General features: G+C 31.4%; 1 long non-coding RNA gene across 1 annotated transcript in view; it reads right to left on the reverse strand.

The window, feature by feature from the left end:
- The window catches only part of LOC139492090 (uncharacterized), a 53,020-nt gene extending 40,653 nt beyond the window's left edge, over positions 1-12,367 (reverse strand). Inside the window, exon 1 of the long non-coding RNA XR_011656706.1 lies at positions 12,229-12,367. This is a non-coding gene — a long non-coding RNA (uncharacterized lncRNA). The remainder of the gene's footprint in view (positions 1-12,228) is intronic.
- Positions 12,368-20,492: the final 8,125 nt, after the last annotated feature.

A 20,492-nucleotide genomic window follows, 5' to 3' on the forward strand; every position in this document is an offset into this window, starting at 1 on the left:
GTTGTTATGAAAGCAAAGTCGTTCATAATCCAATTTTGGCCGTCCGATGAAAGGAACCTATAGGTTCAATACTGGTTTTTATTTAATTAACTGGACATTCTAAATTAACGTATCATGGACAGTTAGATCATGAGTAAGATTAATAACGGACAGGCCAAATGAAACTAACAAGATGAATGATGAATGGATTTGACATTACGATCTAGCTGAGGTAACACCAGGATCATCACAAATTTTACAAGTTTTCAAACAACGAATATTGTTTTTAAATATGTTTCTAAACAATTTTTCGTCATATCTTTTATCAAATTTGTAATACACATTGAAATTTTTTTTCAGATTGCAATTTCCTTTCATGAGATTGCTATTTCCCCTTAGTGCCTCAAATTATATCAACGGAAAGATCAAAGCCAAAAAAAACAAAATAAATAAAAGTCATACTAAAATATTGTATTTTTCATGGGATCATGCCTTGGAGAGCTTTTGATGAAATGAATTGCAGGACTTAATGATTAAAATCACTCAAAATCTCATTTGTTAGTTTGAAAAATGACCCTGGAGCAGATTGGTGGAAAATCAGTTTAACTTTTTTTTCTACAACAAATACATTACCATCAATCCATATTAAGATTGAAATAAAAAGCAATTTCTGCCAAAAAATACACAAAACCTTATCAAACTCGATTTCAACCCTAAGTTAATTGAATTATAATGCAGATGTTCCAGACCATATGAGTATTTGGACCGTATACGTATACTCGTATGGTCCGACCATACGCGTACAGTCAGAGCGTATGAGTATACGCGTATGGTCCAGTACGAGCTGATTATACATGTTATTGGATCATATGAGTTAAATTTAAACAAACATTTATCACAATCTTTATTTCAAGTTTTACAAATTGTTATTATCACAATTAGATGGATAAAATGAACAAACGAACAATTGAAATTAAATATTTGTTTAATTGTATATATGAATCCTATTTTGGTACACTCGCCCAATGTGACACAAGTTACGTAATATTTTTTACATTATCATGTTTGCAGTTCATGTATGTTCCTTTGCATTTGCATTTTTTTTGTAAAGTTGCTAAATATTCTAAAACAATTGTCCTCCCACATTATGTTTACTTTGATATCTTCAATTTCAGTGATCATAATTCAATTAATGTATTACAGATCGACATGATTAACATATTTTAAATTACAATTAGCGTGATTTTTTTAAAAAGTTAAAATATAAAGTTTTTATTTCAATCAAAATTGAACTATTTTATATTAATTTGAGAGTTAAGTTATGTTGATCTGTTATATGCATCTGGGTCTAATAAACTTAACCAACTTCTTAATATAAGTCAGACCGTATACGCGTAAGTTCCAAATACTCATACGGTCTGGAACACAGACACAATAAAATGGTACCGATATGAGAAAATACACTATTCAAAATTTCAAGAGGCATTTACTCCTAAACTGATTTTCAGATCTTTTCATGGTTCACAGAACTTGCCATGTTTTTTTTTTATTTTGTTACTTTTATCCTAGCTCAGCCTTCAGGTTTTCAAACAACAGGCAAGAACTATAAAAATTAACATTTCAGGGGCAATAACTCCAAAAAAGCTCTAAAGTTTTCTGAAATTTTCTGAAATATAAGGTTAATAGAGGTTGTGATTTTTACCCTGGTTTGTATTTCACTAATTGCTATAGTTTTTCAAGATATGAACATGGCTGATCAATCTGAACAAAAATCATAACCTTCAAAGTAGAAATCTTATTGAAGAAGCAGACACACTTTTGTTTCTATCAATTGAGCAATTTCAGAGGAGATTTTTTTAAAAGATAAGTCTAAAGACAATGGACAGCAGATGAAAGACCCAAAATTATGGCAAAAAATGATGAAAGAGGTTAATATTGCAAAAGTTTATCAAAGCGCACATGTACGACAACAGATTAAAATTAGAAGACTGAAAGCTATAGCTAGCTGGTATTAATGATAAAGCAGAATTCTTTATTTTACACTCATTAATTCAAATCACATTTGTAGTGTAATATCAGCTTACACATTTTGTTTATATTCAATTTTCTTATAGATAAAGATACATGTATTGACAAACAAGCCTGTAGAAGGTAGTATGTACAAAAGAAAGATCCTTCTTTGAACATTGTAAAACATCAGCAATATCATATAGGATTCATAGAACAACAGCATTAAAAAATTAATCTTTGTATTCATCATATGTAAATGATAATGTCAGACTGTAGTTTCTAAAGGCTAAGTACTGAAGAATAAAGACGTCATGTCCATAATGAATATTAGTACACTGAATACCAAATGGGATACTCCCGCACTATATCACACAAAATAAATATCAAAGAATGTCGTCAGACGTTCTCAAGGCAAGCCTATAGCTAGTACATAACAAAAAGCAAAACAATTGTCTCATACAACATCTTATAATTTCAAATTAATGTGTTTTGTTTATTGTTGAAGGCTATATGGTGACCTTCAATTTTCCCAAAACCATTTACCTTTGGTCACTAAATCTGGATAGTTGTCTTAGTGGCAATCATGCCAAATCTTATTATTTTGATTTTTCATACCAAATATAATGACCCTTTTACAAATGGTATCTTAGAAACATATCTAACTGCATAAACTTAACATTAACCAATGAACCATGAAAATGAGGTCAAAGTCGGGTGAACTCTGCTGGACTACAATGTTTACCTTACAATTATTCCATACCAGTACATTAAATATAGTTAATTGACATCTATTTAGAAAACAGAAGCTTATCAGTAAAAAAACTTAGCATTGACCAATGATTCTAAAAATAAATTGACACTCACCAAGAAATAAGACATACAATATGGAAATCATAAAATGTAAATTCTAAGTTATGAAATGTATTTTTTCAGTGTGTAGTCAAACACATGTTTGAACAGATTTTAATAACATGCGAACAACATATAAATTGTTCTTTTGGGATTCCCAACATGACTGCTAGTGAAAACATTTTAATGATTTCTCACCTCTATTCGGACATAGTCTTGAGGGAGTTTACAATCAATGGGTATGTTTTCTATGTAATTCTTCTGCCGATTAACCTTGTCTAACAGCCTTAGAACTATCTTAAGTAGAATGACCAGGAAAAAATATCAATTTCACAGCTGAGAACTTATCAACACTTATACAATCTCTTGATGGATACCAGTATGGTAACCAAACTTACTAAATACAGTAGACCAGATAAAAGAGAAATTCTTTACAGACAATAGGTTTTTCACAGAAATAAATCTAGCAATAAAATTATGTGATTGATAGCTTTTACTGTAAATGTTAATGCTGTAAAAAGCCATTAAAATTTTCCATCAGACATTTTGTCCATTTCTTCTACCTAAAATACATTTCACTTTTAAAACAGATATGTAAATACTTTCCCAGGAATTTATTTGAGCATATTCTAAAGATTGGAACTTAACTCATCATAACCAGTGTCTTTGCCTTAGGTGTGGTATAATTTCATAAACAATTTCATATCAAATGCTCAGTTTCCTTTTAAGGAGGCTCGCGGGTATAAGATTTTCAGAAAAAAAATAACATTAATTTTTATTACAAATTTCAGTTATTACCTTTAGTAGTTGTTACTTTATCATATGGTACAAAAATCATTCCTAAAAATCAATTCGTGTTGGCCCCAGGTGACTTTTAAAATGAAGATATCATCAAAAAGGCTCCAAATTATCTCCCTTTGGTGCAAAAATGCCATTTTTTGGCATCATAATTGAAATATCTTTTTTAACTCATCAGTGACCTATATTTTTTATTGTTGTTTTCGAATAAGCTGTACATAAACTAAATAATTGTAAAATTTTAGCGATTTCTGTAATTTAGTTCTTTTTTTTATTTCAATATTACCGCTGTTTCTCCTATTAGTTCAACAGAAAAAAAGGACATTAACAAAAATGTATGCTTCTTTCGAAGGCAGATTGTGAGTGTAAATGAACGGTGACCTCATATTTTTATTTCATTTTTCTATTAAGTATAATGCGGGGTTCACACATTGCCGATTATTACTCCCGTTTGAGATCAGACAGCGATACGACACGAAAAGTGAAAAAGTCGGATTAGTATCCTCAATTATCTGGAATGTCCTATTATTGTCTGAACGCAGTCGTTTAAGTTCGTAACAGATTCCTACTGGTCGGGAAGGGTCCGAATAGTTCGGCAAAGCACCCCGACAGTTAGGTGCGTCCCGTAACATTCGGGGAAACTCAGCCGATTTTGTCTAGTCGTATTACAATCGTGCCTATGTCGTGACAGATTCTGCTGTATCGGATCGAATTCCTAACAATGTTCTGTGTATTCGGGACGGTGTCCTGTGGAACGGGAATGATCTGGAGAAATTTGTTCGAACGGATAACTTCCGTCAGCGTCGGTTCACTGTCTTGTCACTATCTGATCTCTGTCGGATTACATTCGGTAGAATCGGGACGCAGTCGTGACAGACTCGGTCGAATTTTACCTGGCGAAAGATAAAAATCGGATTAGAAGCGGATTTAGAACGGGATTATCGGGATAAATTCGCTTGGAAACGGTTGAATATCGGCGCTTCCTGAACAATATCTGATTGTTGTCGTGATTAATTTTTAAAGTTTGAATTTACATCCACGATTCATAGGATCTTGATCAGACTTTTGATAAATTTTAATCGTGAATGGTCCTGTCAAGGACGGCAGTAAAAATCGTGAATGTGTGACCCCAGCTTAAGATAAAGTTCTTTTATAGAAAAATATAGAGAAATCCGATATTAAATAAAAAATAATGATTTAGACCCGCGAGCCCCCTTAAGGAACCATCCAAAGAATCAAGTTTTTTTTTATAGGGTTGGAGAAAATTGCAGTGTTGGAATTTTTAAAGTGCCAGTATGCCTAAGAATCAGGCAGTGGTGAAAACATGACCAAAAAACCCCACCCAATTTGACATTGATTTCAGTTCATAATATGTAGTTATGCACAAAAATAATATTCATTTTCGTTTTCTGTTCTGGTAATAGAAGATACAATTTAGTTGAAATGCACTAGAAATTATCGAATAAGGGGAGATAACTCTGAAATTTGCTATCATTCTAACCAATTTTCTAACCGAGTTATTTGATATTACCAGACACACACAAACGAAAGACTAATAATTTTTAACTCAGGATGATGGTTAGTATTAAATAACATGTTTTGATTTTTACCTAAATTGCCTGATTCTTACAAAGACTGGCACTTAATGTATGATGCCATGTATGATAAATCCTCATAAGCTCACTTAGGTCCTTGGGATAGGACAACTATGTTTTTTATAAAAAAAAATATGGGAATGTTTGTGTTACGTTTAATACTATAGCAGCTGTCTAAACAATATATACTTGGTGTATTTTCAGATGAAATAAAAATAAATTACAAAAAAAGCTGTCTAAACAAAAAATCCCACTTCCACTAAGAAGATAAAAAAGGTCTTTCGAGCTTTATGAGTTTCTCAAAATTTACTGTCTTTGGGACTTTTTTGCAACTGCATGGTTACAATCAAAGAGCTAACAAATTTCTTACTGGAATCGTCATGGAGTGGGAAATAGGCAAATAGAAAGAAAAGAAATGTTCTATGAATGTATAGTCTATGACAGCAACCTAAGGCAGCAACCATTTGATTTTCGGGTGGGGGGGGGGGGGCTATGGTTTTTTTTGGTAAAAAAAGTTTGTTTCCAGATTTTGGAGAAAAAAATAATTTGATTTTGATTCTGAGAAAAAAAAATTGTTTGTTTCACCCTCAGCTGCTTCTATATGTAATGCTAAAATTGAAAGAAAAAATAGTTTTTGACTTGTCGCGAAAAAAATAGATTGTTTTTCGCCGCAGGCGAAAAAAATAATTTGTCCAGAAAAAAAACCATAGCCCCCCCCCCCCCCCCCCGAAAATCAAATGGTGGCTGCCTAATGACATAAAAAAAATATTTAAAAATCTAGAGGTCAATGTATGGCCTTCAACAATAGGCATGTAAATACATGTATATGTACAGTATGTCAAGTTCAAAACCAAATTCATTTATCATTAACAAACATATTTTCTTTAAAGATTTTTTTTTTGTTCAAAGGAAATCAGTTGTATAACATACTCCATAGAACATATTATCATTCCCATGAAATCAAAGAAGATGACTAATATTTCAATCAAACATTTCCTATTGATGATAAATAATGCAAACCAGGATTAATATAAAATATGATATAGTTGTTCATAGCTGTGGAAATCATATTCAAATGGAAATAAATGCAGGCCAATATTTCACAGTAATATAATATTCAAGGGACAATACCTTATTACAATATTTTACTAGGCTACAACAGTTTCTGCAATTTAAAAAGCTGATAATAGTAGTATAAAACAGATCTTCAAAGCAATTTTTTGTTGCAAAACAATACAGTGTATTACCTGCCTAATCTGACAGCTGAGTATTCCGACAGCCTGCTTAATCTGACATTTTATTCTGGTTCCACAGTGTGTCGGATAACACAGGTTACACTGTACTTGTTCTGCGTACATCAGCAACCAACTTATGTTACAAATTTTTCTCGATTAGGCAAGAAAGAAAAAAATAAGACAAAACTTAACATAACATGGTAGTAGAGACACTTGTTTTGAAATGGTGGAAAGAAATTTTCTTGAGTATTTGATATTTTTATTTTCAAGTGATGTTTTGTTGTCTTGGTTTTAGTATTGTCCAGTTGACGCCTCATTAACATTATAATGCCCAATATTTCCTTCATTGAAGTCAACATTCTCTTCAAAATAATTGTATTATTTACATTCTTGTGGATTGAACCATATGTTATATCTGTATATTACTGTAAATGATAATCAGAGTCCTCTATTCATTATATAGCTCTCACTATTCCCCATGGCTACTCGACGACCAACTATTTTAGCAATCAATTACAAGGGTCAACTATTCTTCAAGGCCTTAACAACTAACTATTTCTTCTATAGCAAGCAGTATCAAGTTTTCTATCCTTTGCTATGAGGGCAACTGTCTACCTTCATGGATACAAGTCCAAACAATGAAGGGCAACCAGGGCCAACTATTACCTCCATGACTATAAGGCCCAACTATTGACTCTGTCGGGCAACCTGGGCCAACTATTACCTCCATGGCTACAAGGCCCAACTGTTAACTACAAGAGTCAACAAGGACCAAACTTTTACTTCAATTGCTATCAGGGCCAACTTTAAGAAGCCACTTTTTTCACAGTCAGATAAAAGAACTCTTGAAACCCCAAAAGTCACATTTATCCACATATAATAATAATAATCACATTTGAAATTAGGTTACTTGTTGGATAAGTTTCACATTCCCTCAACTTTCAAGATCTTATAATGTAAATTCAGAAATGAATGTGTGCATTTAGTTTGCGATTTTTAAAGCATGGTAAAAAATATGAATTTAATTATTGAAATTTCAGAAAAATCTGCATACAGATATATATATCAGATATAAGAATACCCCTTCTTATTATTGCAATTTTTTAGCCTCATTTGGAGGGTCTGTATTTTACCCTGTATTTTCAGTAGCAAACAATCAATTATAAATCAATCATATTTTACCATACTGAGAGACTTGACTGATTTATCTGCAGTCAAAAGAAATAACTAAGATGTAAACTAAAGTTTATATAATAAGAACCTTTATCCATCACAATTCTCAGCCAAACTGCATATACTAAAATGAACATCAAATGTAAATAAACATACATAAGAAACTGTCCAGAGACTTAGATAATCAAATAATATAATTATTATTCACTGTAAAGAAAAAAATACATCAAGATATATTCACAATTATTACACAATTGGACGAACAACCAATGGAGTTGAACAAGTAAAAGCAATGCAGAAGGAGGTTTACTAGAAAAACTGTGTCGATCGAAAATTCATATCATCGTTTTAAGGGGAGTTGAAGCATTTCTGATGTACAGATGAATGAATGAGGAAATAAACAAACTAAAAACAAAAATAAAATAACAGACTGACAGAGTCCACCAACAGACACAATCACTGTATAGCACTAATATAAAAACTCTTCAATATGAAGGTACACGTACATGAATTTCATAGATTTACAATCAAATGTCAAGTTGACATTGATAAGCAAACATAAGCTTTTCACAAGGAAAGTTGTGGGTAGTGAGGCAAATTATAAATTAACAACAAAATTTAAGAATGTATTGACCTTAGTTTGGGAATACTACAGAAAAGTACAGACATTTATATAAAACAGCATAGGTGTATCCCAGGGGCACAGTGCCTCCCCCCCCCCCCCCCCCCCCCCCGCGATATTTAGGAAAATTTGGTTGATTGTATAGGGAATCAATGAATCATGACAGGAGCCAGCCTCCTCTAAGGAATCAGTGTGCCCCCTCCTTATTAAAATTTCAGGATCTGCCACTAAACAGCCAAGTATTGCTTGTTTTGTAAGGGTAGCTGTCCCAATAACAGTTATCCCCACACCAGCAACATTTGATATAGCCATATTTTCATTTAAAAAAAGATGACAGATCAAACATTAACCATATTGCTAACATAATGAATTCTTAATTTGAAACCCATCTGATAAAATTTACATATGCAACATTCAGCAAACCTAAGCCAGCTACGGGAAGTAAGAATATTCATGTGTGTACCAAACTGGAAAACAAAATGCCACCTGTCCCAGGTGTATCCCTTCAGATGTTGGGAATCTGTGATTGAATTATGTAATATTGTGCATGTTGATTATTTATTTAAAACAGAGCAAAGGATACCACTGTGTATAATGAATGAACTCCAGTACCTGTACATAACTGTATGGAAACAGCTTATGATGACAGATGTGTACCAAGGCATTTTTTCTTGTCAATTTTCTTTATGATTAACCACAAGAAAATGATGTTGTTGTGGTTGCTATTTTTAAACATATTTTCTCTGTATAATAAATGGTAGATCACTGCAGTATGAACAATGATTTTTTGTATTTACTGTAACATGCGTAATAATGCAGTCATCTGCAGCTTAAAGGGTAGAGGGGATTATTTTGTATTATAATTATAAATAAATTACGCAGATGAAATGGTTTATATGGCATTTGATATTGTTGCATTTAATATATTTTAAAAAGGGGTGTGTCAGGGGCTGATCCAGGACGAACCCTGTAAATTTATGTTTTGGGAAATCTTGAATCCAAAATTAAAAGGCAATCGTTTGATCATTTTACCTTTGATACATGATTGGATTAAAGTACTTTTACCTCTTGCATGCACTGTCTACCAGTACAGTTTACATTGTATTATTGCATAAATTTGTTTTGTGATTCATGATGTTATGTTTACATCAGTATGAAGTTACAAGATAAATCTTATAAGTATTAATATATTCATAATTTGATAATAATAAAACACTACGCCCCCCTCCCCCAAAAAAAAAATGAAACACAAAAAAAAACCACCTGAACTGCAAGCATTCTAAAAATTACAGAAAAGATATCTATTTTTTCGATAATGTGGATTTGTAATATCTATAGCTTATTTTTTTTGTCCAGAAATTAGTTCAAATAAACTGTAAGGACAAGAACAAATCATCAATATCACTAGGAAATTACATTCAGTGCTTACACTCCTTAAAAATTTCACTTGTCTATCTAAAAGTGTTTTAGGAAAGAAATTTTATCAATTATATTGGTTTGAAGAAAGGTGACCATGTTTTCAGGTATAAAAGCAAACAATCAGATAGGAAATGTAGGAAATGTGTACTGACATAAGAGGTCTCTAAACACATTAGCCCTGAAAAAGAGCTTTCGTTAGTAAAAAACATATTAATTATGTGTATCAGTGGGGAAAATGTGAAAGCATAAAAATATAGTATATGCCTTAACACATAATTTACAGCTCCTGGTGATGTTAATTATATGTATTGGCATATACTATATTTTTATAAAGGCAAATAATGTTGGAATAATATAAGAATCATTAATAAAAATTGTCTGTCTTTAAAAGTTTGAAGAAAATAATATGAGAAGCAAGCTGGGTTGAAGAACCTATTATTTAGTAAAAAATGATGACTTCAAATCTCAATGTGATAAAGACAAATAAAATCATTAAAAGCTTCAACAAAATTATGCACTCTGTTAAAAAAAATATGTAAAGATCCAAACTGAAAGCCAAACTAAAATATTCTGTAGATAAGATTGAATCGATGAACGATTGAAATAGCAGATCACCAGCGCTTCAAGGCATTCCTCTTACAGAAGATACTGTAATTACTTTCTTGGTTCACGGAACAACATAATCCAAAATCATCGTTCTTATAAATGATGCCATTGACAGAGAAAAGAGAAATTGTTCAATCTAAAGTAAATGTCTAGATACAATGTCTCTATCATGACAATTTCTGTGAAACGATACATTCAACGGACATTGTTCAATCAAAGCTTAACTGAGACTCGGAGTCAATGAACTGTACAAATGGCGAAAAATTAACAACATTAAGTATCCTTAAACTTATGATGTAATGAAAAAAAAATGCTTATAAATTGAGGCTTCAGCTATTTCATTCTATATCAAGCTATATAAAGAAATAACCAAATGACATTTTTTAATAATAAAATGGAAAAAAATGCTTTCAAAAATAAAACTCAAGCTCCAAAATTACCCCTTTTGACGATAAAAAAAAATTTACTTAATGAGAGCAGAGCTGGTACAATTGCAATAGTAAAAAAGGGCCCTTATTGATCTAACTGACATTGCAAGATATTTAGTAACCAATTCTAAACTAAATGCTAATTTCTATAATAAATAGTTCAATTAACATGTATCACTTGGAATTGACCTCATGGTTTTTCACAGTTTGCAAGATACTTTGACCTTTCACCTCATGTTTGCTCTATACAATAAATTTAACCTTAATTTCTATATTCTTATGAATAATATACTACATATGTAAATTGTTATAACTGCTTGCATACACTTCATTTGAACACACATCTCCTTATTTTCATATTTTTTGTGTGGGAATATTAACAATAGAAAAATATGAATTAAAAAAATAAGACACCTTTTCTATCCAAGATACAAGATGAGCTAATGATTGATTGATTGTTTTTTGCTTAACGTCCAGTGGCAAATATTTCATGCATAATCAGGACGACGATGAGCTAATGAAAACAACCTTTAATGTAAATCAAATCTTTAATTCATTGATTAACTCTGTTTTTCTTCTAAAACTGTAAAATATACATCATGTTGATAAAATCTGGGAAACATCTAGCATTATCTAATATTTCAAAACCAAATACTAATCACTATACGTTTTGATTTAACAAGTAATATCTTCCTCTTGAAGTATCAAAGTGCTATGCTAGCCAGTGCAAGGTAATATGGCTGCTTGATAACAACTAATGTTTGATTAGAAATGTGATTTGCTTTGTTCACTTAAGAAAAGCTATTTTCTGCCAATATTGATAGATCACTTACCCAGAACAATAAACAGACTTGTTGTTTTAATTCAAAATTCAATACAACATTTATTTTCTTTCCCACTCTCCATTGTTTTATGGTAAAACTTAAGAGGATATAATTTAATTTTCAAAACCATAAATCACAGCATACTGCTTAATGGTTTCACAGACTTAAAATTATTTGAATGAAATTGATTAAAAATATTTGAATGTATTCTATTCTTTAAGAATGCTTCGATTTCTTATGTTCGAATCAATAATTCCAAATTGTCAGTCTTAAAAATTGTGTTTTTCAATATATTTCAGGTTAAAAAACTTTTTTTTTCTGTCATACACTTAACAACATTTGCTCTGGACAAATTTCTCCTTGATTCAAGATTAGACTTAAATTAATTTTCATTTTCATACATTACAAGATAAATAATCAGTATAAGAAATTTTTTTTTTTTTTCAATTAAAACTGAACAAAAAATTATTTAATGAAAAGGATATAAAGATTGATCCCATTAATAAACCTAAATAGATGACATTATTTGCACATTTTTCCTACACACATTCCTCTTCAGCCACAATTAAACACATCGATTTTATGTCATTCATTTAAAAAAATAACATGAGCAAATATTTGATAAATAATCATTAAATAAAAATTCCTTTTTTTTAATATTGAATAGAAACTATTTGAAAAGTGACTTACCTTTCACCCTTTCAGGAAATCAGATCAATTGAATGTTTATTGTATTAATCCTTCAGGTATTGTAATCAAAGCTTATCAACGTCAGTGACAGGAGATCATTAACTAAAAACCCACCGATTAATGATTGGTCTGATCCATGATTCCAACTATCAATAGTCCTTGATTCCTTTTGACAGCAGATGGGACCACTGACCTAAAAAATAATTCTGTTCTTACACTAAAAACATTCTCCTCGCCAAGAAATATCGTAATACACTACATGAGGAACGTCTTGTAGACATTTAGCTCTATCAGATCAATACTATTGATAGTCACTTTTATTGTAATCCTCTTACTACTCGTAAGTCAAACCAATTCTTAACTTAGAAAACGAGACAGAAGATTCTCCGATTGTATTATGTCACCACAATGTCCCAGCGTAGAAACAAATCAACACAGAATTCATTCTATTTCCTACTAAACACAGAAGTGTAATTGTATAAGTGTATCACAGAGGAACGTCTTCACTGCAATCTACAGTCGATTGCTAAAACAGATAGTAACCTATACAATTCTGATACAATCTTTTCTCAATATATCATAAGTATTTGCTTATTTCTCATTTTGACATTAGATACAAGATTGTCTAATTGAACCAATATATGTATGCTAATTTGAAAACATCTTATTAGCACATGTTACACTTTATCATTGGAGAAAATATAAATATGAAGTAAAACCCAGGAGAAAAATCTCGGGCAGCTGTTGCTTCATAGAAATGATATGTAATAAAACAGTTGACATTCATAATACCTTGTGAAAAACTTTGATATCTTTATTGAATGTTTGGTAATTTATAGTAGTTTTAATTAATTTTAATTCTTACTTGATTTTTATTACAAAAGATCATAGATATTACCTTTTTTATGGAATCATTTCCTGCATTTTCTCCTCATCATCAATGCTATTCCTCAATCAATTGATTAAATGTAATTATCTTTTTTGGGGTGTTTCTTCAAATATTAGTATCATATCATTCTAGATACTTTCTTATCAGCCTTAGAGCAATTTTAAACATTGAGTCATAATTTCCTGACTATTTTTTAAGGATTACTAATAGTGACAAACAATTATAGGAACATTTAATAAAAATATGATATGTACAACCCAGACGGAAATAAATTATTTTAACTAATAATAGAATCTACTATAGACTGAGAGATATTATATATTCATAATACAAATCTTTTGTCTGATGATATCTGCACACAAATACAGAAACATATTATACATACAAATCAAAAGTGATTTCCAATTACAAAAACCTACATAAGTATTTGTCACCTGTAATTGTTCACTGTATATTTTATGCAAGAGGTCACAGGATGAAATATCTTGCCTGCTTTTATAATAAGTCCAAGACTTTAGAATAAAGGTTCTACTACAAGTATTACATAAACTTATCAATATCAATAATATGAAAAGATGAGGTAAAGGGAAGATGATCCTTGCAGACGGACACTTTTCTTTAATTTCATACATCAAATATAGTTTACCTATTGCTTATAATTTCTGTAAATAGCAAGGAAAACTTTGTTTGAAAATTAGTTAAAAGAGAGGGCAAAGATATCAAAGGGACAATCGAACTCATAAGTTGAATATAAATTGACAACACAATGGCTAAAAACGTAAACAGACAAACAACAGTACACAAAACACAACAAAGAAAACTGAGGACCAAGCAACACATCCAACCAAAAACTGTCAGTGATTATAGGTGCTTTGGAAAAATTTGGCAGATTCTGCTCCACATGTAGCACCTGTCGTGTTGCTCATGTTAGTACAAATCTGGTTATTTGTCTCATTAAGATCATGTAGACTCTTACAGAAAGGACATGACCACCTTACATTATCATTCACAAATATAGATGGGCTATTGCTTATAGTATCAGTGGCGGATCCAGAACTTTCCCTAAGGGGGGGACCGCTGACTGACCTAAGGGGGGGGGGGGGGGGCTCCAGTCATGCTTCAGTGATTCCCTATATAATCAACCAAATTTTTCCCACGAAAAGGGGGGGGGGGGGGGGGGCCGGGCCCCCCAGGGCCCCCCCTGGATCCGCCTATGAGTATCTAACATACAAAGCTAACCTCACAGACCCTTAAAATTAACCAACGAACCGTGAAAATAAAATTGATTATTCCATACACCAGCTATTGTCAATCTATTGTTATTGATATTTGAAAAACCAGACCTGATAATTTAACACTGAACAATGAACTATCAAAATGAAGTTAAGGTCAGATGAACCCTGCCAGACTGACATGTTCACCTTAAAATCATTTCCTACACCATAATATTCACTGTCATCTTGGGATAACATTTGAGTCATCAGCTTCATGGCACACACATATTGATATTATTTATAAAAAAGCATGCTCTCGTCTTCTGTGCTTCGTCAAGTTAAACACTTATTAGATAGGAGTTCACTTATATGTATTTATTATGCTTTTATTAGACCTATATTAGAATATGGTGATGTTATTTGGGGCAATTGCTCCCAGCATGAGACCGAGCTTCTTGAAAGTATTCAGATAGAAGCTGCTAGAATTATTACAGGATTACGAGGTAATTCCTCCTAACAAAAACTTTATATTGAATTATGTTTAAAAACTCTGGAGAATAGACGTAATAAACATAAGCTTATACTATTCTTCAAAATATAAATGGGATGACACCTGCATACTTATATGAGTTAGTCCAGCCATATCTTCCCAGACAAACCCCTTATACTATGAGAAATGAAATTAACACTTTTCACCCGCCTCTTGCTAGAACTAGCTCCTATTTTAATAGTTTCATTCCTTCCACTATAAGACTTTGGAATAGTCTTCCTTTGAGCTTTCAAAAATCACCAAGTTTGGGTATATTTAGAAGTGGACTGGATAAGTTTTATAGAACTGATGATATATTTAAACCTTTCAACTATGGGAATGGAAACTTAATATAAGTCATTGTCAACTCAGAAATAATGCTAGCAACCTTAAATCTCATTTGTTTAATCAGTTCTTATCCGAGAACACTTTTTGCACAAACTGTAACCATCCTGTTGAGGATAACCATGCAACATTTCTTTTTTATTTGCCCTAAGTATTATGATGTAAGACAGATCCTTCTTGATTCCATCTACTCCATTGTTAATAATGTTGACATTTATATTGAATTACTACTTTTTGGAAACAGATTATTATCATATGATATGAATATTGCTATTTTTAAATCTGTTCAGAAATTTATCAGTGACACTCAATGTTTCGTTTGAAACTTACTTTTTTTTTTAAATTTTTGTTTCATCTAGTTTTATTTTTTATTTTTTTCTACACTCCAACATTAATTCATTTATTCCACTAAGCAAGCTTAGTGTCTATTTAAAACCATATATATATTTCTAATGACTTATAATATAAAGGATATTTTCATGTTTAAGGTACTTTAAATAACTGATGATTAATTGCCTATATATTTAAATATACTTTATATTTTAGTAAGTAACACTGTTAACATATATTTGCTCGTGTGTACTCACAAGTAGCATGCATGTTCCACTATATTGCGTTATTTTAAATACAGTTGTTGTAATTGAATTATACCTTGTACATGTATTATGGAGAGAGCTTTTATAGGCTGTGCCTGTTGCTCAATCCTTTCCATATCTTAATGAATAAAATATGTTAAAAATCAAATTAAATAGTATTGACCTAAGAGAAAATGCCTTAGTTACAAATACTTTACATTGCATTGATTACAAACACATGAGATGAGGTCAAGGTCAGCATCCCTATGTCTCACCTTCTGTGACATTCATTTTAGGTTTAAAAAATCTTTACCTGCAAAGCCTCAATGGGAGGAGTTTTATATATCTACTGTGGATTATCATATATGGGTATCAAGTTTTGTGGATTTCATTGGTAAAACCTTAGGTTAACAATGAACTAAATGTTAAACAAAGTCCAAATTTTCTATAAGTTGTATGCAGACTTAGCAAACCCTTTAAAATATCCAGGAAAATATCTTTTGAATTATATACTGGTACAAAAAGGATATTTTTTTTCTTTCTCAGAGGGAGTTAACCTGGCTTCTGATAGTCACTCTAGAGAGTTTATTCAACTTTGAAATTGGAAATCTAAGGTAAAAAAATGCTAACTTATTCTGAATAACTTTTTCCCATATGTATCATGAAAATATACAATTGTGTAGACATAGTCAGAAATAATTCAAAGACAAATCCCATATGCGATGAAAAACTATTTAGATCATGTTAATTCATTTAGGCATCACAAGATGGTTTGCATGTCAGGAAATTTCTAATATAATTTCAAAATTTCAAAATTTTAATCAATGTTACTGAAGATAGATCTATTATTCATGAGCTTCCTCACAGGAACTTATCATAAATTGTAATTTGAACAATAAATATATCACGGCAGTAATTCATTTTTGATTGAACTCACCCACCCCCTATTTAGCCAGGTGTAATCAGATGTTAAATTTATTTGATGAATCAAACAAAAAACTGTAAATTCTGATATTGCTGCATGTATTAATTATATTGCATTTGTTGATAAATGGACAAAAAATATCCAAGATTTATTAATGCAATTTCAGGAAATGCTTATTTCAAACATTCTGCAGAAATTTGAAATTTAAATTAAAACTATGTTTCATTCTATATAATACTAAAACAATTCAAATTTAGCCAGTCTGTTACTGTAGTAAGATATAGTTGATAAAATTTAACAAATGTTTAACTGTTATTAATATGTTACTATTATAAATAAGAAAATCCAACAAGAGTTTTAACAACATTGCTTGCCTTGTTCTTTGAAAAGGGTTATCTGGGTCTAAAGCTCATAAAGCTTTTGGGAGATGATAGCTGTGGACCTTAATACATCATAAGACTTTGAAGAGATCATAGTTGTGGACCTCAATACCTCATACACCTTTCGGGAGACGATAGCTGTGGACCTCAATACCTCATAAGGCTTTAGGGAGATGATAGCTGTGGACCTTAATACATCATAAGGCTTTGAAGAGATGATAGCTGTGGACCTTAATACATCATAAGGCTTTGAAGAGATGATAGCTGTGGACCTTAATACATCATAAGGCTTTGAAGAGATGATAGCTGTGGACCTCAATACCTCATAAGACTTTGAAGAGATCATAGTTGTGGACCTCGATACCTCATACAGCTTTAGGGAGATGATAGCTGTGGACCTCAATACATCATAAGGCTTTGAAGAGATGATAGCTGTGGACCTCAATACCTCATACAGCTTTAGGGAGATGATAGCTGTAGACCTCAATACCACAGCAAATGATAAATCTTTTAAAAGATCATAGCTATGGTCTTCAACAACAAATCATAAATAGACCAACACACACTGAGCCATATTTTAACAAGGTAGTTCATCATGTAACCTCCACAGCAAGACATGCCAGGACACATTATTATAACTCTTAGCTGACCTGTCTTTACTCTTACTACTAAATACTGTTTTTGGTGGAGAGGCAATATGCAAAACTTCTGTTTGAATTAGTAAGACCATGAAAATATTGTTAGATAATGCATCCGTGGTATGAATAACCATTTGTCCTATTTGTTTTAGTACCTGGCCAATACTGTAACACTTATAAACTACACTGCCAGGAAAAAAATGTTTAACAAGAGGCTGTCACAACGACAGCAAACCGGATTTATTAACATTTATTTGTGTCCTGGCAATATCACAAAAACCATTACTGATGAATGGTGAAAGTGAAAGTCGTCAATATCAAATTTGACCTCCATTTTGTCATCAGTATCAACATATTAAAATTTGAAAAGCTTAGATTGAATGGTTCATGAGTAAATGCAACAACGTGAATAGAAACGGCATTTTACGATCTTTCAAGAACCATAACTCCTGAACGGTAAAAGTCAAAATCGTCATTATTGAACTTGACCTCTATTTTGTCATCAGTAACAACATATTAAAATTTCAAAAGCTTTGGTAGAACAGTTCATGCATAAATGCACAGACACGACTGGAAACTCCATTTTTCAATCTTTCAAGAACCATAACTCCGGAACGGTAAAAGTCAAATTCATCATTATTGAACTTGACCTCCATTCTGTCATTAGTAACAACATATTAAAATTTGGGAAGCTTTGGTAGAACAGTTCATGCGTAAATGCACGGACACGACTGGAAACTCCATTTTTCAATCTTTCAAGAACCATAACTCCTGAACGGTAAAAGTAAAAATCGTTATTATTAAACTTGACCTTCGTATAGTTGTCAGTAATAACATATTAAAATTTTAAAAGCTTTGGTTGAACGGTTCATCAGTTAATGCACGGACAACATTTGATTGCCGCCCGCCCACCCGCCGGCCGTACATCCCCAAATCAATAACCGACATTTTTGTCACAAAAATCCAGTTAAAAATGATGATGTTTTTGGGGCAATTATTTGCTTCATTTGACAATAATATAGATATTACTGAAAGCTATAAAGGTGTTTACTCCTGCTGTGAATTCTTTATAAAAAATAAATAGAAATCTACCATTCTAAAAGAAAAAAAAATATAATAGCATTATGACCTAGTTCTTTTTTATGTAAGTAGCTTCATTTCTTTTGAAATGTCAATATACTATCAGTTTCTTATTATGTTATCCTGTGACATATTTAGCTCCTACTATAGTTCAAAGAATAATATCTTGATTGTTAATGGGAGTTAAATTGAAGGATACAAATAAGGCAGTTAGGTATAAATAAAAGATAATGTGGAGTAAATGTCAATGACACAGTAACCCAACACTGAAAGAAAAAAATCATAAGGTCAATGTACTATTTAAAAAAAATAATCATATTCATATCATTTTAACATGTTTTCCTCTTGACTATGCATTTAATTTACACTGGGCGAATAGCCACTCATTATAATCAGCAACAATATAACAGTTTCATTTCCTCCAAGCTCCATTTCAACCCAAAGTAAGACAAGTTGAGAGTACATTTAAGAGAAAAGACATTCAAAGATCTGCTTTCAAGTAAATTTTGTGTTAAAATGCGTACAGCACACATATTACAAAATTTGTAGAAATCTTGTGAATTCATGATTAAGAGATTATAATACATCAATCACGATATGATTTTAACCGACATTAGACACCAATAAAAAAGACACTCAAACAGCTGTTTCCTAAAAGATTGGACCTTTGAATTGATATTTCTCCTATGGTACACATCTGAGTTAATTCTCGGTCAACCATCCTTCCTCCTTTAACTGACCGATTTCAAATTGTCAATTGAAGCTTCCAATAGTATTATCATAAATAAGTAAAACCTTGTTACAGAATATACAATTACGTAGATGTATCATATAAGATTTTATGATGACCAGAATCCAATATGATAGGTCAAAGAAATGTATCTAGCGAAGAAGTGATTAATCTTTTGTATATTACAATACAGGAGATAGGATATTAGATAAGTCACTCATCCATATATATACATACAACTGTATTAGTTGGAAACTAAATCATCTACAAACTTGAGAAAATATCAATTTCTGTCAGGATATTACTAGCTTTTATATTTATATCATAATAATATGAAGTGTTTACGAGAGTAAAAAATCTATGTGATCTTGATCATTGATATTTCCCTTTGATAAATTTATACATTGAAAGTTATATTAATATTCAAATAATTAATGTACAATTTTTATGTACCTATACATTTTTTTTTTCATATTAAATAATGAATGTACAATTATTTATTATTTGTATCTATATATTTTTTTTAATATTTAGGTATTGAACTTTTTAAAGAATTCTAGATATTGAGGACAATTTTATTGATGTCAGCACTGTGACTAAGTTTGAAACATTAATTGGCTAAGGAGAGTCTTGAACAGTACATGCATATCTGATTATTTTCATTGGAGGTTTTGGGTGTACACAGTAGAAAAGGCAGTTATATTATCAATGTTTTCATTTTACATGTTTCACAGCCAAGTAAAGTGCATTTAAATTGATTGTGAAATGTTAATGTTCAGGTAGGGCTTATTTCCAAGTAAAATGTCATCCTCAAACATAGTTAAAATAAGACACACAATATTTACCTGATATGGTAGCATCTCAGCTTTCTGAACATATCTTGCATAAGACTTGTTCAATGGATATCTGGTACAAATGGCAATACCATAATACAACGCGGGACACTGTAAAAACAAGAG

This window comes from Mytilus edulis, chromosome 10 (genome assembly GCF_963676685.1).
Source record: "Mytilus edulis chromosome 10, xbMytEdul2.2, whole genome shotgun sequence".
NCBI classification, from domain to species: domain Eukaryota; kingdom Metazoa; phylum Mollusca; class Bivalvia; order Mytilida; family Mytilidae; genus Mytilus; species Mytilus edulis.